Below are 19,888 nucleotides of genomic sequence, written 5' to 3'. Positions count from 1 at the left end.
AACCGGTCATGGACTTCTCAGAGTGGGGGTGGGGCAGCCCTTTGGGAGCCTGAGACTGGCCTCAGTTCAAATGACTCAAGCTACCTCTTTGGCATAAAGCACCATTGTTTTTTTTGCCTTACATGTACAGCCTTTGCGGGGCACAAATTTGAAGAGTACTGCAGCCAAGCTCCTTACCACAGCTTACACATCTGTATTGGCAACCCAGCCAGGCTCCAACAGTTTATGGCCATTGCTCCTTGTCCTCCCCTAGTCAGTGAGTGGAGAGATGTGGTTAGCTGTATTAGGCAGAAACTAGGCAAATAAACAGGGCAGTGTGGCACCTCGTGGACTAAATTGCTCAGAGAGGTATGAGCTTCCATAGGTTGCAGTCTACTTCTTCAGGCGCTACTTGACATTTGTTTAGCATCTGATCAAGTGGGCTAAGAAAGGTCATGCCTCTCTGAACAAGTTAGTTTATAAGATGCCACTCTGCCCTACATTCTGCCTTATCTGTCATTGTTTTCCCTTTTCCTGCTATATTTTTTAACAGCCCGGTTATAGCTGCCTTTGACTCCTGTTCTAGGCATTCAGGCAGGCGGCAGTACAAAACCAAACAGGCAAACGGAGCTATGCCCAATCAGCCAAGATAACCCAGATGTTTTCCCAGTTTATCACACTAGCAACACTCACCTGGGGCAGCAGAAATAGTGTTATTGCTCAAGAGGGGAAACTTGCTTCTGTGACTAAGGTGCAGTTTAATTGCCTGTGATGCCAGGCTGCCTTTTGAAGAGACTTTCTCTTCTAAGCCAGAGGGCAGCTTTTTTTGAATATTGTTTGTGTTATTTGTTTTGGTTGGCTAATCTTTTTTTGGACACATTTTGTAATGCTCTGCAGTTTTTATGCATGTGACTGTGCTCTGATCTTGGCCAGTATGATTTCATTTCCCTGCTCTATGATATGTATTGCAATACGAGCTATCTTTTTTTATTTGGACTAAGTACGATTCTAGCTATTCTAAAAGAAAGAAAAGTATAGCTTCGGTCCTCTTTTTTTCCCCAGCGTGACAAATTCTATCAATTGTTGCTTCAGTGTGCAATACCTTTCTGTCGCATGGAAATTTGCCGTTGACGTAGTTTGGACAGGATTTGTGCTTCTCTGAGTCCTTGTTCCTCATAGCAGCTTCTTACAATCTGCCTTCTCCCCAGATATCCTGTGGCTGAGGTCTGAAAACTCGCTGTTGGTCGAACACTGTTACAGGGATGATCTGCTTCTTTCGGCAAAGAGCAGGAGGCAGAAACCCACTCACTTAGCAGGTTTTTTTCTTTGCAGGTTTCTTGGGGCCTTTGTAAGTGCTGCAGGCAAGAATGACTCACCAACCTCCATTATGTGGTTTCCTGGCTCTTAGCAGTTTTTTTCTTTTACCTTTTTAAAAATAATTATTAGTTTTGCCTGGTTAACATACAGCAGCTTGGCATTTAAAACAGCATATCGTGGGCTGCAGCTGATGGAAGCAGTTGACTCATGTCTGTTAACGTTTGGAGCCTGCCCTGGTGTTTCCTCCTCCACTGACTTCTGTTTTATGCATCTTCTCAAGCAGCTGTAAAACCACTTTCGGTCGTTAAGGATCTCTGGGTAGTTCTCAGAACAGAGGTGTTGACCCTGGTGTCTGGGCCATGATCCAATGACAATATATTACATTTGTCTTCTTCAATTCCCCCTAGATGTGGTGTTTGTCATCCCTTCCTGTCCCAAACCAGTTGCATCCTCCCAGCGGATGCGTTCTCGATGAGTTGGCTGTGTTTCTGTGGTAGGTGTGTCTGATTTCCCCCGTATTGCTCATAAAGAAAGACACTGCCTGAGTGCAGGGTGCCTCCTTTGTGAGTGAAAGTTGTTCACGGTCATATTTTTAGGACTGGATCTTAAGCTCATGTGAATTGATGTAGCCCCACTGAAGACAATGGAGCTGCAACGGTTTGCACCTGCAGAGGGTCTGAAAACTTGGGACTCGAGAATAGAGATCCCCGAGTGCTGAGAGCCCAGCAGACCCACCTGAAATCGGTGCAAGCTGCAGGTGCTTGGTGTTTCTGAAAAGCCGACTCTCCTCGGGTCGAGGTGTGTAGGCTGGGAGCAGGGAGGCTCTGAGCAGTTTATTGACTTTGTCTCTGAGACAGGGAATATATGTTGTTAGCTGTTCTTTTGATTCGGATCCTGAGTGCTGTCTCATTCCACTATCGTATATGGAGTAATCGAGTGCCTGCAGTGAAGCTACTGCCAGTAATGCCACCCCCTCCCTGCATGAAGCAGACTTTGTACTATGGGTACTGGAAAGGCCAACTGATTGCTGTGCCCTACCCTGTGTATGCGCTTTGGTCCGTGATGAGGAGCGAGCCCAGGTGTTGCTGCTCTCTTCTCGGGAGAAGAGGGGAGAGTCAGTTGAAGGCTGGGATTGGGCTGGAAGGGAAGGAGATGGGTGTGAGTCTGTGAAGAGGGGCTGGGATGGGGAAAGGGCATGAGAACTCTTAGATGGACTTAAGGGAGGCCTATTGACAAGAACAAATGGTGTGAGCGGGTGCGATTAGAATCTGTGTGCGAGGAGTGAGTGTGCATAGCAGCTCCTGTGTGTATGTGAGACCTTGCTGATGGAAGGACATGGTGTTTCATTCGGAGGGGAGGGGTGGTGGAACAAAGGGGAAAAGCATGAAACTCCCTTTCCCTTATACAAGCCCCCCTTCCTCCTCCCAGCTGGGTTATGAATTCCTTCATTTCGGAGACTCCAAGATCTAAACCAGTCTCCAGTATCCCATTGAGATAGGGGTGTTTTGGGGCAATACATTCATACCCTTCATTGCTTTTACCTAACTCCTTTCTGAAGAGTATCCTGTCTACACAAGCCCTGGAGGGTCGGGATGCTGATACAAAGCCAAGACTCATGTAGCACATGGCACCTCACAGCTGCAGAGCTTGGAGCACTAACTCCTCCTTTTCCAAACAAGCAGAAATTCAAGCCCAAACCTGCAGCTGCCAGCCGGATGTTAGGGTGAGTCTTGCTCCCTGTTGAATGCTGTATGGCAGCTTTGCTGCTTCCAGGGCAGTTACTACCTCCAGATGACCCGGGACTTAAATTGTCCACACTACAGAGAAGACATGCTTACATTCCTGTAGTCCTTTGTCATGAGCAGGGACCATGTCTATCAGCTGGGCAACATGCTTAGTGGCTTCTTCACTTAATTCTGGCACTTGGATCTTAGGCCGGTCCCTCAACTATTTTTTTAAGGCTGGTCATGCTCACTGCAGACCCCTTTGGAAGAGGGGTGATTCCTTGGCCTGAGAAGATGGTGAGACATGTCTCTTATCTCTTAAAAGCCATTGGGGATTTGTTAAGGGATAGAGCAGAGCATTATTGCTCTGAACCCTGGAAAGAGAATTGTTCTTGAAACGCTGACGTAAACATCAACTGTATGTAGACCTGAAACAAATCTGTGTAAACACCAATCCATGTGCACTTGTGAAGTGAAAGACAAGGACTTGGGGGAAATGCATTTTAAACACACAAGGTCACTATGAAGCAGTTCATAACTTTAGCTGCCAGTTACTACAGCCATTGCAGAAAAAACGTCTACGTGCGTTGTACTGTCTAGTGCAGCCATTCTCAACCTTTTTAGACTTGCACCCCTGGATAGAGTTGAGGCATCTCTGGGAAATGCTAGCTCTTAGTTTTCACACTTTTTTGGCTTAGAGAAAAAATAATAGAACAGTCTTTCTGTTACAAAGAACTCAGAAAGACCACAGTTATGGATTTCTATTGGAAATCTCTGGGCTTATCTTGTGAATCACGTTTGTAAATCTGACAGTGTGGACATTCGTGTAGCATACCACAGCACCCTTAAAAGCATCTCAGTGACTGAGAATCGCTAGTGTTTTAGTGAAGCAAATTAGCCCCCCGTTTTAGAGCGTGCAGGTTGAGTTGGAATACTGTAATTTAATGCAAGCACGATTATGTGCAGAACAAGTACAACAAGAGCTGTTTGCCTTGAAGGCCAGACCGTTTGTACCTTGTTAGGGTTGCTGAAGCAGATTCATAGCTTATGTTTCTTCCCAGGGTGCTGTCCTGATTTCTTGTTTTTTCCCTTGCGTGTTTAAGGAACCGTGTGTATGAGAGTATGAATGAAAATACTGTTGTTACTAAAAGAATCCTGGGTGGGGAGCGTTGAGGCTTTACACCTCCTCTTGAACTGCAAATATAACCTGTCGGGAATGCAGTTTGATTGCTTGGCCTAGGGAAATAGAGTCCTGGAGGGAAATGCCACATCTAATGACCAGGGGTGTTGGTTGTCCTCCCATGTAATGACTAGGCTATTTCTTCTTGCATGTACGTTCAAGTGAGCTCAGAGCAACAGAGGTCACTAAGGAAATCAAGTAAAAGGTGCAAGATATGAGAAATTATCTACAAAAGGTGTAACTGATAGTCTGAAACAGGGCGGCAGATCTTGCTTTGTGGTGAAGAGCAGCAGCCTTCTTTTCAAGTTTGCTGTATTATTTCTACCATCGCTTTGCTTTATTTTTGTATGGTTAGTTTGTTTTTTGGGGGGGAAAGGAATTCTTTCCTTGTCCCAAGCCTGTTTTTCTTAAAGTAACTCGAAGCTGTGATCTCTGCCTCTGGTGGCCTAAACCAGTGGGAGGGATGGACACCTTTTTTTGGCATGTGTACAAGAACCCTCCCTGAGTGCCATCCCGGTCCCTTTCCCCGGCCCTCTCTGCTGCTCTGCTTTCTGCTCTCTGCCTGCTGCCATATCCCCTGCTTCCCTCCTGGATCGGCTGTGTGCCTCAGGTTGGCCATCCCTGGCTGAAACCATTCTGGAAGAGCTGTAGAGCGGAGCAACAGGGGGATTGGGCAGGGAGGAAAAAGAGACTCTCTCTCTAAGTGTGACACACGGTGACATGGTTGCTGTGTCGTGCGCATGTGCGTGTCCGGGCTCTGAATATAAACGAGACGGTTGCCCTTCGTTAAACGAGCACCGTGTTTACTATAAACAAACGCCCCTCCTCATTATATAAACTACTGTGCATAGACTTTGCAAACTCAGCTGGTGGAGGAGCCTGGCATGCCTTCCTCCTGCCAGCCCTGTGCTATGAATAGTAAGATCGGGAGTGTGAAAACCCAGATAGGAAACAAGTTGCTAATCTAAAAGCAATTATCCTGCTTTGTCATGTCCGTGAGCACCCTTCCCTCTGGTAGTCTCCAAGTTCCTTGTCGGCTTGCTCTATGGGAGTTCGAACAAAGCGTTGCTTACTGATGGCTCGCTCGCTCCCTCTGAAAACACTTGACCTGATCATAGCCGTTGTTTATTATTTTCTCTTTTCATGTGGGAAAAGTTAGTGCCTCTGTGGCCAGTTGTCACAGGTGTAAGTGGTCAGGTTTCTACCCTCCTGTGGGAGGAGATGTCACAGGAGTTGGCCTCGAACCCATCCTGGGCAGGGCTCCGGGTGAGGGATGATGAGGTTTGAGGCAGCTGGGGTAGGTGCCTCTGCTGCTGGAAGAGGTCTCAGTACTGCCAACAGCTTGGGGGTTAGCATGCCCCTACTGCAGCCGCCCGGTTGACTGATGTCACGAGCTGCTTTTGGAAAAAGTAAATTTGGTGTTGAAAAACCTCCATGGCTGCAATAGGAAGAGGCAGCTGCCCTGTTATCCCTGGGGTTGTTGGCCACCCCAACACCTCCTCCAGCAGCAATGGGCAGCTGTCCTTTTGGTGGCCAGGGCTCGTGTCCTGCCAACCCTCCCCAAGCTATGCTACTGCCTGTTGCTTCTGAATAACAGTGCTTTCATTATTCCCATGTGTGGCAGAAGCTTCACCACTTAAGCAGAACACCTGGCCAAACAGCTCGTGGGTGCCCTTTGATGAAGGGAAGACCAGCTTTGGGTTTTGTTAATGCAAAAGGGCTGTTCTCGCACCCCGACAGCCCCAGATTTCATGGTGCCTTAAGAGAAGCAACCCATTTCTCCCTCGTGCTGGTTTAAATCAGGAATATACCCCTAAAACCAGCAGACTCTGACCAGTATAAAACTGGAATAAGCAACAGAGGAATTCTGCGCAGGGCTTCTGGATATTGGCTGTGGTCCCTGCAGCTCCGAGTGCTACAGTTCCTAGATTGGTCTCAGGTCGCAGGTCTGCTACGCGTTAGACCCATTTGCTTTGAAGCTGTCTGAGGCAGTGGAGAGTCCAACCACTGCCACAGGATTTGGGTCTCTGATCACGTCCTCATGGTGGAGATCCCATCTCTCCACCTCCTTTGGGAAGTTGATACCATGTGGTTCTAGGGCCATTGCCAGAAATGGAAGCAAACCTTTTCTGAGAGCTCCTTTCTGGGACTTGTGGGCATCTTGCCCTGCAACATACCCCTTCAGAAGTGTTAACCATAGGATGTGGTGCCCAGGCTCCTCAGTGTGCTGCTCTGTACCAAGAAATGGTGCAGGTCTAGACGAGCAGCAGAATAGAAATTATATAGATCAAGGCAAACAGAACGCCTCTAGCATTTCCAGAGCATGAGGTGGCTAAGGGAGGGGAAACTGGCTGAGATTTGGGGCAGTGGTTTGTTGATTTTTCCTCTGCTCCAAGCCCTGCTGCATGTGGCTTCTTGGCTGGAACAAGGAGTCTGGTTTTGCCTTTTCCCTTCTCTCTCTATTAAAAAACAAAACAAACCCAAACTGGCAAGGGATGTATTCTAGGATGGCCTCCATTCCCCTTTGTCAGGTGATGTCCCTTTCTCCATCAACTCCTGATCAGAATTTTCCGCTTTTCCACTCATTAAGTCATTGTTTAGTTGCTTCCTCGCTGAGGTTCACACATTAAATCGTGACCCTCCATTAGTGACCCTACTTCTACCAAGGATGCCCTATTTGAACAAATGAACATAAAAGTATGTTAGCTCCTCCGTTTGTTAGCTTTATGCTAGGTGGAGGAATTTCCCCTGTTAACTCCTTTGGGTTTTATGCCAATGTGGAAGTACAAGAGCAGAGAAGTCAAGCAAGCCCCATAGTCCAAATGAAGTCTGCAGTGCCATACAAAAAGTCAGGGCCTCATTATCAAAATATGTTGTAAGTTGAGTCATCTGGGCAATCTGCCTCCTTGGAGTTTCATAAAAAAACTCACACAGCTCTCCCCTTCTCCTTAGCCCCTTCTTTTTCTAGAAAGACCCTAGTCAACATAAGAATATAAGAAAAAAGAAAATAACAAGAGTCTAGCGCTTCACAGGGTGGGGACTACGTAGGTCTTACTTGATTTATTCTTCTACTGTGGCTTCCTGCCAGCGCGATTGCCCCTTGAACCTATGGTCTTTTGCAAACAAATATCCATATAAACTGGGTTATCTTTAGATGCATTTGACCTTTTCCTTTGTGAAAATGCTGTTCTTTTCAGTTCCCAAACACTGCGTTGTGTGTTGGAAGATTGCTTGCTAGGGGTTAAGCTGTCCATGATGATGAGGCATCCCTGGGGACACTGAGTCTAATCTGCTTGGAGCTGGAGGCATCCAGCAGTAGTGCGTCGCACGTTAATTTTGATGAAATAAGTATTACAAGGCAGTGCCTGATCTGTTTTTAGTCAACTGAAACTTGAATTCCAACAATGGGTTTTATTGGGCCAGTGCTTTGTTCCTTGAGGTCTTTCTAGAGCCAGTAAAACCCGGATAAGTCCCCCCCACCCCCTCCAAAATATTTACTGGCCTTCCTGGGTCCCTTCCTGTGGCAAGTCTCCCTGGGTCCCTGCCCCACTGGGGTGAGGGGAGACAGTTTCTTGGAGCCTTGTCCTAGTGCCCAGCTGTGTGCAGCTGTCTGTTCCTGACATCGTAGTTGCTAATATGATCCTTCTCTGTCCAGCCTCTTCTCCATCCATCGCTGTTCTGCCTTTGCAGTCGCAACTGCTAATTCCCTCCTCTCAGAGAAGAAAAACATTCAGATCTTGAAAACAAATGACATCCCTTTGGCTGAATGCTGTATTTTGTTGCAGGAGACTTTTCTTAATTGTGATGAAATACAAATACTATGTCACCCAGACTGGCTTGGTGACAGGGACTGGAGAAGGCTGTCCCTAAACCTGATAGTTACCTGCTCTGTGGACTGAGCAGAAACCAGGCTGGGGGCTCCAGTTTTGCAGCTGAAGGGAAGGAGCTCAAGATAGTGGGGCTAAACAGTGCTGTGTCAATGGGTTGGGTGTTGGAGGAGGACAGGAGGTTTGGTATAAAGAGGGAGAGGTTGCAGTGGGGATGTTAGGCAGGCTTTTTCTTTTTGAGGATAGGCAGAGACTCTGTGTTTGTACTGATAGGGGAATTGGGAAGAGGAACCAGATAGGAGGGCAAATGGGGAAACCTCACTGTTGGCTACAGCAGTGATGAAGGGCGTGTTTGGATGAGATATGGGGAGGACGGAAGTGGAGGGAGAGCGGATGTCACGCCGCACAGCACCACGAGCATTTGTGTCATTCCTTTCCACGGCTCCTTTCGAATTGAGGCTTCCTGTCTCTTGGGAGGAAGTGGTTAGAGGCCCAGCCATGCAACTTTTTCAGGGCCCTGTGCTACAGCACTTACTCACTTTGAGCTCTTACTCCTTCATTTGTGAGGTCCCACTGTCAGCAGTGAGGCTGCTGATAAGTGACTGCTGCTCAACCTGAGTAGGAGATGCCCAGTCAGGACCTGTGAATTTTCCAGCCTTTATTTTCTCCGGATGATGTTGAGAGCGCTTTATCAGGGTCGCCAGCTGGAGCTCCCTTGCAGCAGCACCCAGGGGCATTGCTGCGTCCTTGCAGATCAGTAGCTTGATTTCTAATGTTGCTGTCATTGCGCTGACTTAAATCTGCTCTTGGCTCAGACCGGCGAGGGTGAGATCAGCATCGATCCCCCTGTGCTGAATCTGAGGAGAAAGCTGGCAGGCCAACGTGGTTGTTTCCATAATGCTCTTCTGGAGCATTTCTAGGGCTGAGGCTCCATCACAGTCTATTCTTGGTGGTAGCAGATGACGGAACAAGGAGCAATGGGCTCAAGTTGCAGCAAGGAAAGTCAAGGTTGTATATTAGGAAAAACTTAATCACAAGAGGGTAATAAAGCACTGGAACGGGTTACCTAGAAAGGTTAAGACCCAAGTAGACAAAGCCTTGGCTGGGATGATATAGTTGGGGGCTGGTCCTGCTTTGAGCAGGGGGTTGGACTAGATGTGACCTCCTGAGGTCCCTCCCAACCCTCATTTTCTATGATTTGTCATGGGTGAAGAATTGTCCTGAGTAGTAAGTGTGCCAGGGAGTAGAAAAGCTAAGAACAAAAATGCAGGTGGCCAAATGAGTCTGAAGCGGAAGCAGGTGGCTGTTGATCATACCCAGATGTCTTGGGGCATCTGCGTAGAAATAAAATTCTTGATATACGTGCAGTGCTGATATTTAAATACCTCTTTCATAAAATGGTCCTTGAACTCCTGCTGTTTCTCCCTTGCTGATGAATGTGCTCCAGGAAGGTTGAAAGAAAGAGAACAGGACCAGTATCTCCAGCATATGTGGGTGGCTGTTTCCGACAGAAAGGGAACCGTCTCCTGTAGGTTTTAATCTGGCGTAGCAGTGGTTGTTCAGGTGAGGAGCACATATGGTCCATACCCCTAAAATGATTTGCGGTGTAGCCAGGAGATATGGGAACAGAACAACTGCAGTGAATTCCCATTTATAAGATCTGCTGCAGTCCAAGCTGCAGCAGAGACAATCGGTGTAGTGGATCAAGAACGTTCTCACCTAATTGTTCAGGCAGTATTCGTGCTCGAGTCCCTTTTTAATGGGGGCTGATGCTCTGTGTTGTCAGCTGATCCTGAATGCTGGTATTTATTTGGCAGTTGTCAGTATTTTATTTTGGGTTGCTATACTTCAGGGGCTTTTCCCTCGCTTCTGCATTTTTTGCCTCTTTTGGCATCCTTTGCCACTACAAATCACTCAGTAACACTTCACTGAAAACTGAGCAATGTGACTTCCTAGAAGTATAAAGAAACAGGGGGAAATGACTTCCATGGTTTCACTGTCGCAGCGAGCTCTGTTCTGGCTGTGTAACGTCTCGGACCAAAATTGAATCATTGCTCCCTTGCTTTCGAAACGAACCTTCCTGAGCCAGAATAGCTGCACCCCACCAAGGGCTGTGACAGTACCTTTAAAGGAAGGAACTTGCAGGATTAAAGGCACGGCAGGAACTTAAAAACAGATCAGTCACGGGGCCGTAATTGCTTGGGAAATGCCAAGCCTTTCATTTCTAGATCACTGGTCACTAGTGACCTAGATTAGATTAGCTTCCAGTGGTACATGCAAAATGATCAGGGAGCTGAGTCCCAGAGCAGAGGTGCCCGTTGTTGTGGCAGTGTTAATTGAAGCCCTGGATTGGGCCGGTATATAGGGTTGCTCCCCCGGGCCGCAGGGTCGCTCTGAGGCCGTATCTGGCACGTGGCATCGGACTGGTGCACTGGATTGCACCTGTGGACCGACCTCAAGCACCAACCCCACACTGGATCCGACTTGTGGACCCAACCCCATGTCACGTATTTGGCTCTCAGGACTAAAAGGTTGAGTGCTGCTGTCTTTGAGAGAGGCCAGGCCTACGCAGGGCTTATGCAGGGCGTGGAGATGGAGTAGCCTTGAAGTGGGATCCAGTAGATCCTCATGGCCCACTGGCAGGGCTGTGTGGGAGAAAACTGCCTTCCTTGCCTCACTCCTTGGCTCTTTGTTGAGCAAATTAGTCTCAGACTGGGAGCTGATTCATCCGGTGTTTTTCCACAGTCTGAGAGTCTCTTGAAGGAAGAAAAAAGGCATCGTCTGTCCGCCTGAAATGCATCTTGATAGAGCAGCGGTCTTAGCACGTTGCCAGCTGCTGTGATCTAATGCTTTATAGAATGTTCTTATGCGTGACGCTGCCCGAGCCCGAGTCCTGCTGTGCGAGGTCGGACTCCGGTTACCAACTTCTCAAGGAGCCAGGGGCTGGAGGAGCATTTCTCTCGTCTGCCTGGCAGCAACCCCTAAGCCTGGTCATCTTCAGCACTTGGAGAACGCGATCTTAATTCTTTTTCCATGTCCTGGAGAATGAGAGAGACAGATGAACGCAGGGAGAAACGCTAGTGAAAAATGAGTCAGGAAAGGGTTTTTTCTTGAGGTTTGTAGGAAATGCATATCAACAGTTACTCCTAAGAAGAACCTACTTTTGCAAGGTCTTTAGGATCGTTAGGTCTGGTAGTCTGTGTGCCCTGAAGATACTTAGCAGCTTGCAGGGTGCATCATTCTGCTTTCATTTTGGTGCCCTGCTCATCAACTGTACTTTAAAACATCTTTCCCTTGAAATTATATATAAGTAGAAAAAGACGGAACAATAGGGGGGTTTGGGACACGGGAGACCAAACCGGGGTAGTTTTCTTTTTAAGAGCACTCTTGGCTGGAGGTTTTGGGGAAGTTGCTTTCCGCCAGAGGCCATTCGACCCAGAGCGAGTTTCTGCTGGGGAATAAAAGTTTTAAAAGTCTGAGTTTGTTTTTTTCTGGTGGTCCCCTGTTGTCATTCATGTTATCTTGGAGATAAGGTTACTCTGTCACCAACATTTCATTCAAGTGGTGGAAGTGAATGGAGTTGGGTTTATATGCAGATAGATATTTCAGGCTCAGATAGTCATAGCTTATTTTGGAGCCTTGCTGTGCTGCTCTTAGTTTTTGTGTGTTAGGAGCTAATTTTATGGACTTTCTTCTAGACCTGCTCATTTCTACCACCCATATCACTCATGCTGAATGGAAACGTGGTCTGTCTGCGCTCCCAACAGAATCAGTGGGACCCCAGGCCCCTTCACCATGCCTAATGCAAGGAACATCGCCATTAAGATCAATCAAATAGGGAAGTTTGCCACACTCTTTTCTCCCCCCTCAACAAATATAGGGAAAAGGGACCTTTTGCCTGTAGAGGCAAAAGGAGGCCTGTTTGCCCCAGGGCTGGGCTGTGGTGGATGCACCATCACATTCTGTGAGTGGGTCTTGCTTTAATTTCCCTTCAGATGCACCCTTCTCTGTGTTTGCATAAGCCATGTGCTCAAATGCCCTCTCCCTTGTCCATTCGGGGACTTCACCCCTTAGATCTATAGCATCATATGTTTTCAAGTCTTTTTATGACACCTCTTACACACAGGGGCGTTACCTTTAAAGGCTAGTTACGTCCTCTTTAACAAGCTGTGCCCAGCTGCGGCATGCAAGGCTGTAACTTGAATAGTATTTCATAGAGGTCAGAATGACTCTGAGAGCAGTATTGTACCCTCGCCACCTTTCAAGGGTGTATTGTTCGATAGCTAAAACTGGGGTGCTTCTTGCTCCCTCTGTCATTGCTTTGCTAACTGATAACACTCTGCCTCGCTCTGTCCTTCTAGCAAGAATAATGATGCCCTCTTCCTGCCCTTCCAGGGCTGGTAGGAGGCTTTGCTAATGTGTGTGAATGGCTTGGAGATCCTCTGCTCAAAAGCAGCTGTTCCCTACATTGGTGGGGGACCACCCAAGAGACGTGCCTTTTTGCTGGGTCCAGTCAGCTTCTGAAAGTCCTTTCTCTCTTTTCCCCAAAGATCGGTTTCTTTTCTGGCTGTGGCTCCAGTTTTAATAAGCTTTTTGTATAAATCACAACTCCTAAAAGTAAACTAAGCTGCCATCTAATCCTATCCCAATGGCGGCTTTTATTCTAATATTAAATGTGGCTGGGGATGACCTACTCTACTGGCATTAAGGGAGCTTTTCAAACATCGTTAGAGATGATGGGAACTCGCGGAAGAAAATTTGGTGAGAACTTGCAGTTGAACAGCCACTGGCAAGAATCCCCCTTGGACGCTCCTTTCCTGCTCTGTGGTGTCTCCTGAGCCCTTTCTGGGCCTGTAAAGGCATTCGCCACCTTGTCTGGGGTGCATGTTGTCTGCACTGGAGACAACCGCCACGTGTGTTCACTCAATTGTAAAGCAACCAGAAAAAATCTAGTAATTGCAGCTTCCTTCAAGTTGCAGCTCGCAGCCCAAACCCCTTCTTAAGCTGGTTTCTTTCTCACGGTGAGGTCCTCAGGCCTGTTGCAGTGGGTCCTCCTTCCCTCACCCTGGGGGCAGACCCAGACCTGTCCCCGTCAGGAGAAGCCTGCCCCAAGTTTTCTGCCTCTCTCCTGGCTGGTGCTTGCTTTGGCCTGTTGGCTACAAGTTTCAAGCTTCCCTTCAGATCTGCAGATAATCTGTGGGTACAGTAATGCCTCCGACTCCCAGCCACATCCTTTGCGGGGGTTATTCTCTTAGCTCTGTTTCTCCTTCCTTTAAGACATTTGGGAGCTGGTTCTCTGCATGCTTCAGGAAATAGGCTCGACTGAGAGCCAGTGGCAGAAGGAAGCAAGGGAGGAGAGTTTTCTGCTTTCATCACCTTGTACCCATTCAGTGGCTCATTGAGCCATTACTTTCATTAATGCACCTTAGATACTGCACAGTTAGTTTAGTACTTCCTTAATAAAGTACTAACTAAATGCACAGTACCTAGAGTTACTGCGCAGTAGTGCCGGTGCACAGTTATTTAGTGATGCTTACCACGCATTAGCCTAATAACACTGTGCAGTCGGCTATGAGCACGGCTCTTCCCATGACATGCTACTGCTCAGTGTTATTAGGTTAATGCGCAGTAAGCATCTCATGTAGATGTGCCAATTGAGGAGCTTAGTTTTGTTCTGTGGGCAGGCTTCAGTTCCCTCTCCCACCCCGGGCAGGGAAGCATGCTGGTGGCATTGGAGAAGAACTGGCTTCTTAGCAAGTAGATTCCCTTCCCCACCCTTGGACGGGAAGGCAGATGGAAGATCTCACCCGAGTCCTGAAGAGTTTGCACCAGCAGTCGTCCACCTGCCTGTGAAGCTTGGTCTTCTGCTCCTGTCTTGCCTTGCCTCCAGCTACACCCCAAAGATATCAGACAGAGTGCCAACATGGCCCTTTCCTGTAAGGGACCTGCAGGCCCAGTTCGTTCTCCTGGATAACGAGCCTTGTAGGGGTTCCTACACCTCCCAGGTGAGGCTTGAGAGATACAAACCCATCTGGCCTGTGCTGGCCCAGGTGCTTGAAAGCAGTGGAGCCTTTTTGGAGTCTGTTCTCAAACCCCCTTACTTTTTCTGGAAAGACTTAGAGGTGCGTGGTGTGCAGAGAAGGCAGTAACCCCGGCCCGTCTTGAGAACGCAGGAAGGGCACTGGAAATACTTGGGAGCAACACTGGAGCCAAATCTCACTGCCTTCTGGAGTGGGATTGCAAGGGACAAGCTCCAAAAGGAGATATAAATAAAAGCACACCCTGTTCTCCTGTGGAGCTTCGCCGAGCCCAGCACGGCAGATTTAACTCAGAGGAGGCCAAGCCAGAGATCTCTGCTGATGGCTGCGTGCATGTGCAATAGGGAGAAAGGGAGTTCTTGCTCCCTGGGAGAGGGGCACCGGCTGCCCAAATCGGTGCTAGAGAGCTGAATGTGTATTAAAAGCAAGCAACAACCGAGCAAGCTAGAAGGGAAGTAAAAAAAAAAATACCCGCTGAGGTGTGCTTCTCTTGTACAGAGCTGAGGATAAGGCCTGTGCCCGTGCTGAGCAAACCCTCCCTATTTCTGCTTCTGTCCGCTCCCTGAGAAGGTGTAAGTAAGGAACAGGGGTGTCCTGCCATGCGTAAAAGGCTGGGGAAATATTGGCCTGTTGTCCCGGCTTGCTGCTGTAGGTCTCCACACCCTGACTGCCGGATTGTCGTCACTGGCTGCTGCTGCAGGTCGTCATGCCCTCCAGATTGTTCCCAGAGGCTGCCGTCACCACGCCTGCCTGGAGAAGCCGGCTTTGGAGAAATGTTGGAGAAAGGGAGGGAGCCACCTTGCACTCACCTTCTGGTCCTCTGTTTTGGAAGTTTGCTCCGTTCCTCCACACGCATCTGGCCCAGGAAAGTAGCACGGGTGTTACAGAATAAATATCCAGTTCCTAGCGATGTCTAACGAGCGTGATGGTCTCAAGAACATGACTCGCTATGGCATGCTTCCTATGAGCCAGATCCAGTTCACTGAAGCTGCATCAGCTGTTCTTCTTATCCCTTCTGTGTGCCGCCCTATATAGATGTGGAGGTCCAGGCTCCAATACTTATTCTTTGCTCTTCTAGTTGGTAAAACGCAGACAACCAGATTTTTAGACACTTTTTAGATCAGCGGAGCAGGCAGATGTTGGCTGAAGATAGTAGAAAGGGCTTCTCTGGGTCCCGTTTCAATGCATGTGAGAGCAGAGCAGCCGCTGGTTGGAACACACTGATTTATTGAAGCCTCAGAGCATTTTTCCTTGCACAGGTAACGAGCGTGTTCTGGATCTAACAGTCTGCATGTCTGATTTTTTTTTTTTTTTTTTTTTTTTTAAAGTAGGAAAACTGACATAGAAGACTGCAGTCCTGAGCAGAGCAATGTTCTGTGTTTCTTTCTGTGTTTCCCTTCAAGGGAGAGATGAACACCAGGGTGAGATGGCAGAAGAGGGATTGAGCACAGTGGAATTTGCACCTGGAAGTATTACTGGCTCAGTTTGGGCTTGTGATTTGTGTCTTTCGTGTCTGCAAATGGCAGTACAAACCCCCTGTAGTCTCTGCAGGGGTTGGGATGCTAGATGCCGGGCCAGAGGTGATCCCTCACAAAGCCGAGCAAGATCTCTGCTGTATGCCGTCCCATTATTTCCACTGCTCCTCAGGACCATAGAAAAGGCAGGAAGGAGAGCATGCTGATAATGCTAGCAGGAGAAGCTAATGTTTCACAGGCCTCGTATCTTGCTCACCGAGGAGGCCTGCTATGAACACAGCCCCCCCATCTAGCTTCTGAGTTGCAAAATGGCTATTTGGATGAAGCAGTTGCTGCTCATGGGGCCTAGTAAGAAGTCAGCAAGCAGAACATCTCGTGCTGGCTGACGCAAAGCCCAAGATCCAATTATCACATTAAACAAGTGAAACGTATACCTGTGTTCCTTCCGGAGGGCACTAGCATGGGTTTACGAACACCCGAGTCGAAAGATCAAGTTTTTGTACTTGGATATTCCTGGCATTTTCAAGAAAAAGGAAGTTTTTGTGGAAACCCTGATTTTGAAACTGACCCCTTAGGCCAACTACATCCCCAGGAGGCTATACTGGAGCCGCCTCCTTCATTCCCGAACAGCACTATCCTAATAACTCTTATGGCTGCTGTCATTGTACTTTGTATTTACTAACACCGAATTTCTGAGCATCACTGTTTCCTGTTCACGCGGGGGGGGGGGTTGACAACCTCTTGAACTTCCTCTGCTGCGGATTAGTCTTGCACTTCTTTTCAGCGACATAGTCCTCAGGTGTCGTAGCATTCATCCCCCAACTCGTGAAATACTCAAGGCAGTATTATTGGTGGGACAGTAAGAGGTTGTCCCCTGCAGCCACTCAAGGCAGGATTGTCTTTAATGAAACCATCCCAAGTGTCTGTCCAGTCTGCTCTTCAAATGTTTCCAGGGATGGAGATTCCCCACCTTCTCTTGGGTTCCTGTTCCAATGTTTGACCACCCTCCAAGTCAGCAAGATCCTTCTAATCTCCAACCTAATTTTCTGCTGCTGTGGCTGGAGGCCATTGTTTGTAGTCCTGTCCCCTAAAGTCATTGAGCAAAGCCCATCTCCAGCCTCTCTGTAATCCTGCTTCAAGTATTTTGAAGATTATTCTCAAATCTTCTCTTCTCCAAACTAAATGACCTTAGTTCTTGCAGCCTTTCCTCATCAGCCTTGCTTCCTAGGTCTATAATCATTTGTGTCACTCTGCTGGACTCATTTCCAACCTGTCCACATCCTTCTTGAAGCGTGGGGCCCAAAACTGGATATAGATGAGGCCTCATCAGTGCCAAATAGAGTGGAAGAATCGCTTCCCTTGATTTTCAAGGGACACTCCTGTTAATATAATGCAGTATACCACTGGCCCTTTTTTTGCAACAAGGGGATATTCTTAGTGCATATTCAGCTTATTTTTATTCAGCTTTGTTTTATTCTAAGTTCGTTTAAAAAAATTTAGGACAATTTTTGTTCTGGGCATTTTTCTCTTCTTGTTATAGAGTAGCAGAACTTATGGCTTTGCTTTTAACGTATGGTGCCCACAACATGTAATTTAAGAGAGACTCTGGGGGTGCATCCAGATGAGCATGCAACATGTTTTCCTGGGGAGCAGCGGCACATATTTGTGGTGCTGCTGCTGGTCCTCGAGGAACACCCGTGCACACACGCTCTGGTGTGCAACATGCTATACCTGGAGTCCTAGGGGCCTCCCAAGACACAGTGGTGATGCAGGCACGCAGCACTTGTCTGACAGCTGGGGCATGGCTTCGGCCTGCCAGGCTCCAGTTTTGGGTGGCTTACGCTGCCGCCACATGAACTGCTTGCTTTTTTCTTCTGAGGGTTATTTTGACACCCGCCATGCTGTAAACTAGCAGCACAGCAAACGCACGCATGTGTGGTGTGTGTGTGGTCTGTAGCATTGCAGACGGGTCTGCAGTGCTGCAAATTGTACATGCGTGCCCGTCTGGACATGTCCTGGCAGTTGCCTTAACTGGAGGCCATCTCAGGACAGGGGTATTCTCTTTCTGCCAAGGACTGACAGGTCTGGATCCACTCCTAAGCTGCAAACAGGCTGAAGTACCCATAGTAACAAATCTGCTGACCTTCTTCCCCGAAGAATACAAACTTCTTCAAGCACCAGTATTTCTATTCTCATCTCTCAGCAAGTCTGACCAGGACAAACTTTCAGCTAACAAAGGCCTTGTCTGTACTAGGAGGATTTTGCCAGTTTAACTCTGCACACCCATATTGATATTACAGGGTTGTAGCAGGGTAGATAGTTTAGTGAGGGGTCTGCTTCTTCAGCATAGGCCAGGATTTCAGGATATGTCTGGATATATCTATATATTTTTAATTCCCAGATGCTTTTGCTATTCTTTGAGGATAAGAATCCTTTCCCCAGAAGGGGCGGTGTATATGGGAATTCAAGAGAAATTGGCTATTACCTATGTCTTGGGCTCCGCTGTTATTTCAGAGCACAAATAGGACTGGATACTAATCGTGGTGATTTCAGCTCCTGTATGAAGAGCTGAGCCGCTTGCCTAATTTGGGAAGAAATTTGCTAGTGGTGTTCCAGCAGGTGCCTTGGGGATTTTCACCTTTTTCTGGAGCATTGGGTAGGAATAATCTCTTAATATCTGCCGGACATAGCACACACAACTGACTTCCTTTGATGGAGCGTTGAGGGAAACTGGTGCGTCCCATCTTCTAATCTGCGTTTATATTAGACACTAGCCGATTGTAATTTAAGTCCCATGTCAGTTTGAAAAGACCTGCCTCGGGGCTGGTAGTTGCCAGGAGTTTGAATGCACCGGTTGTTTGAGTTTCTTATTTAAAAAAAACAAAACAAATAAGACAAGTCAAGTTCACTTTAGAAAAGATGAGCACGAGCTACAGACTGAATTGGTAGGTGGATGCTCTTTGTACGGGATCACGAGTGGGCAACTGTCTAATGTGAACTCTGAAGTTGGAGAGCATAATTTTAATATTTGCTTGACTAGAATAAATAAAAATGAAACTCGTTCCAGTAATGGATTCTGAAATGTTTGTGGCTCTTCACCTCCGGGTTGATTTAAGCTTCAAGGATACGGCATCTTCTTTAGGAATCGAACGAGCCTTATGTTGTTATTTCAGGTGTGTGCAGACACAAACCAAAACTGAGAGAGATCTCAGGTTGAAGGGACATCTGCAAGGAGAACCGCTGCTCCCCTGCTGTTGCATTGGAGTTTCTCCCTGGGCTTTCGCTGATATTTTGGGATGGGCGAGGCTTGTGGCCGGAGCCGCCTTACATTCAGAAACGTTGGCAGCTGAGATTACTGTAAATGACAAGAGGCGATGCAGTCTGACCCATTCATCTGTTTCTGTCTTCGGCAGAGAGGTTTCCAGTAAACCCTTAGTGATCGTGCAGTGCTTTATCGTGACTCATGGAGCCATTTCTATCTGACACAGGCACCTGTGTTCGGAGACAAGTGCAAGTAACCGTCAGTTGCGCTTGTCTTATTCATCCAGTTTTTATCACATGTGCTCCTTTACTGCTTTACTCGCTTGTATTTCTGCCTCTTGCCTGCGACATTTGGCATCTGATGGACTAAAGCACTTACCTGCAGTAGCTGTCGTTTGGGCACTGCGCTCTCTGAGCGGGGGAGTCAGTTTCAGAAAATCCCTTGCAATTTTTCTCTTCCTTATGTTTTCAAGAGTCTGGGGTGAATGAGACAGGGGGGCTTCCCAGACATCTGGAGAGGGAGACTAGGCACAGGCAAAAAAACTTGCTGGAAAACAGTGTCCCTTGAAGTATGATAGCAGCTGCTGTGCTCTCATGTGTGTGCCTGGGTGTGCGTGCTAGTACTAGGCTGGGCCACTAAAGTGAATCTAATTTGGAGATTGCCTCAGCCAGTTTGTTTATGAAACCTGCCCAGGCCAGGTAAAACATATGCTGACAACCTCTCCCTATGGACTATGGATCTGTCCCCCTCCAAGGGTTTCTCTACCTTACTAGCAGGGTTTGGAGTGAACAAAATAGTTGGAAGCATTGGGTTGAATATAGTGCTGTTAGGTAGACAACTCTGACGCGTGTCCTCTTTCTGTTCACACTTGGGCCCTGATCCAGCTAATTGCTTAATTCAGCACATATTTCACTTTTTAAGGGGGTGAATAGCTTCATTTCATCAGGGTCTCTGGATACCAGGGGGGTGATGGCATTATCTGTGCCCTTGAATCCACAAAACTTCACAGCATGGGTGGCTGCAGGGAAGACCCCTTGCTGTCCTGTCAGTACCCGTCTCTCCCTTTGGAAGAACTGCCTTTGAGAC

At 47.7% G+C, this 19,888-nt stretch overlaps 1 protein-coding gene across 5 annotated transcripts in view; it reads left to right on the top strand.

Moving 5' to 3' along the window:
- The window catches only part of STIM1 (stromal interaction molecule 1), a 138,702-nt gene that overhangs the window by 38,509 nt on the left and 80,305 nt on the right, over positions 1-19,888 (top strand). The gene's annotated exons all lie outside the window — the stretch shown is intronic.

This window comes from Alligator sinensis, unplaced genomic scaffold, assembly GCF_000455745.1.
Source record: "Alligator sinensis unplaced genomic scaffold, ASM45574v1 scaffold364_1, whole genome shotgun sequence".
NCBI classification, from domain to species: domain Eukaryota; kingdom Metazoa; phylum Chordata; order Crocodylia; family Alligatoridae; genus Alligator; species Alligator sinensis.
The sequence above is the reverse complement of the archived record's forward strand: the minus strand, read 5'-3'. Positions and strand labels throughout refer to the sequence as shown.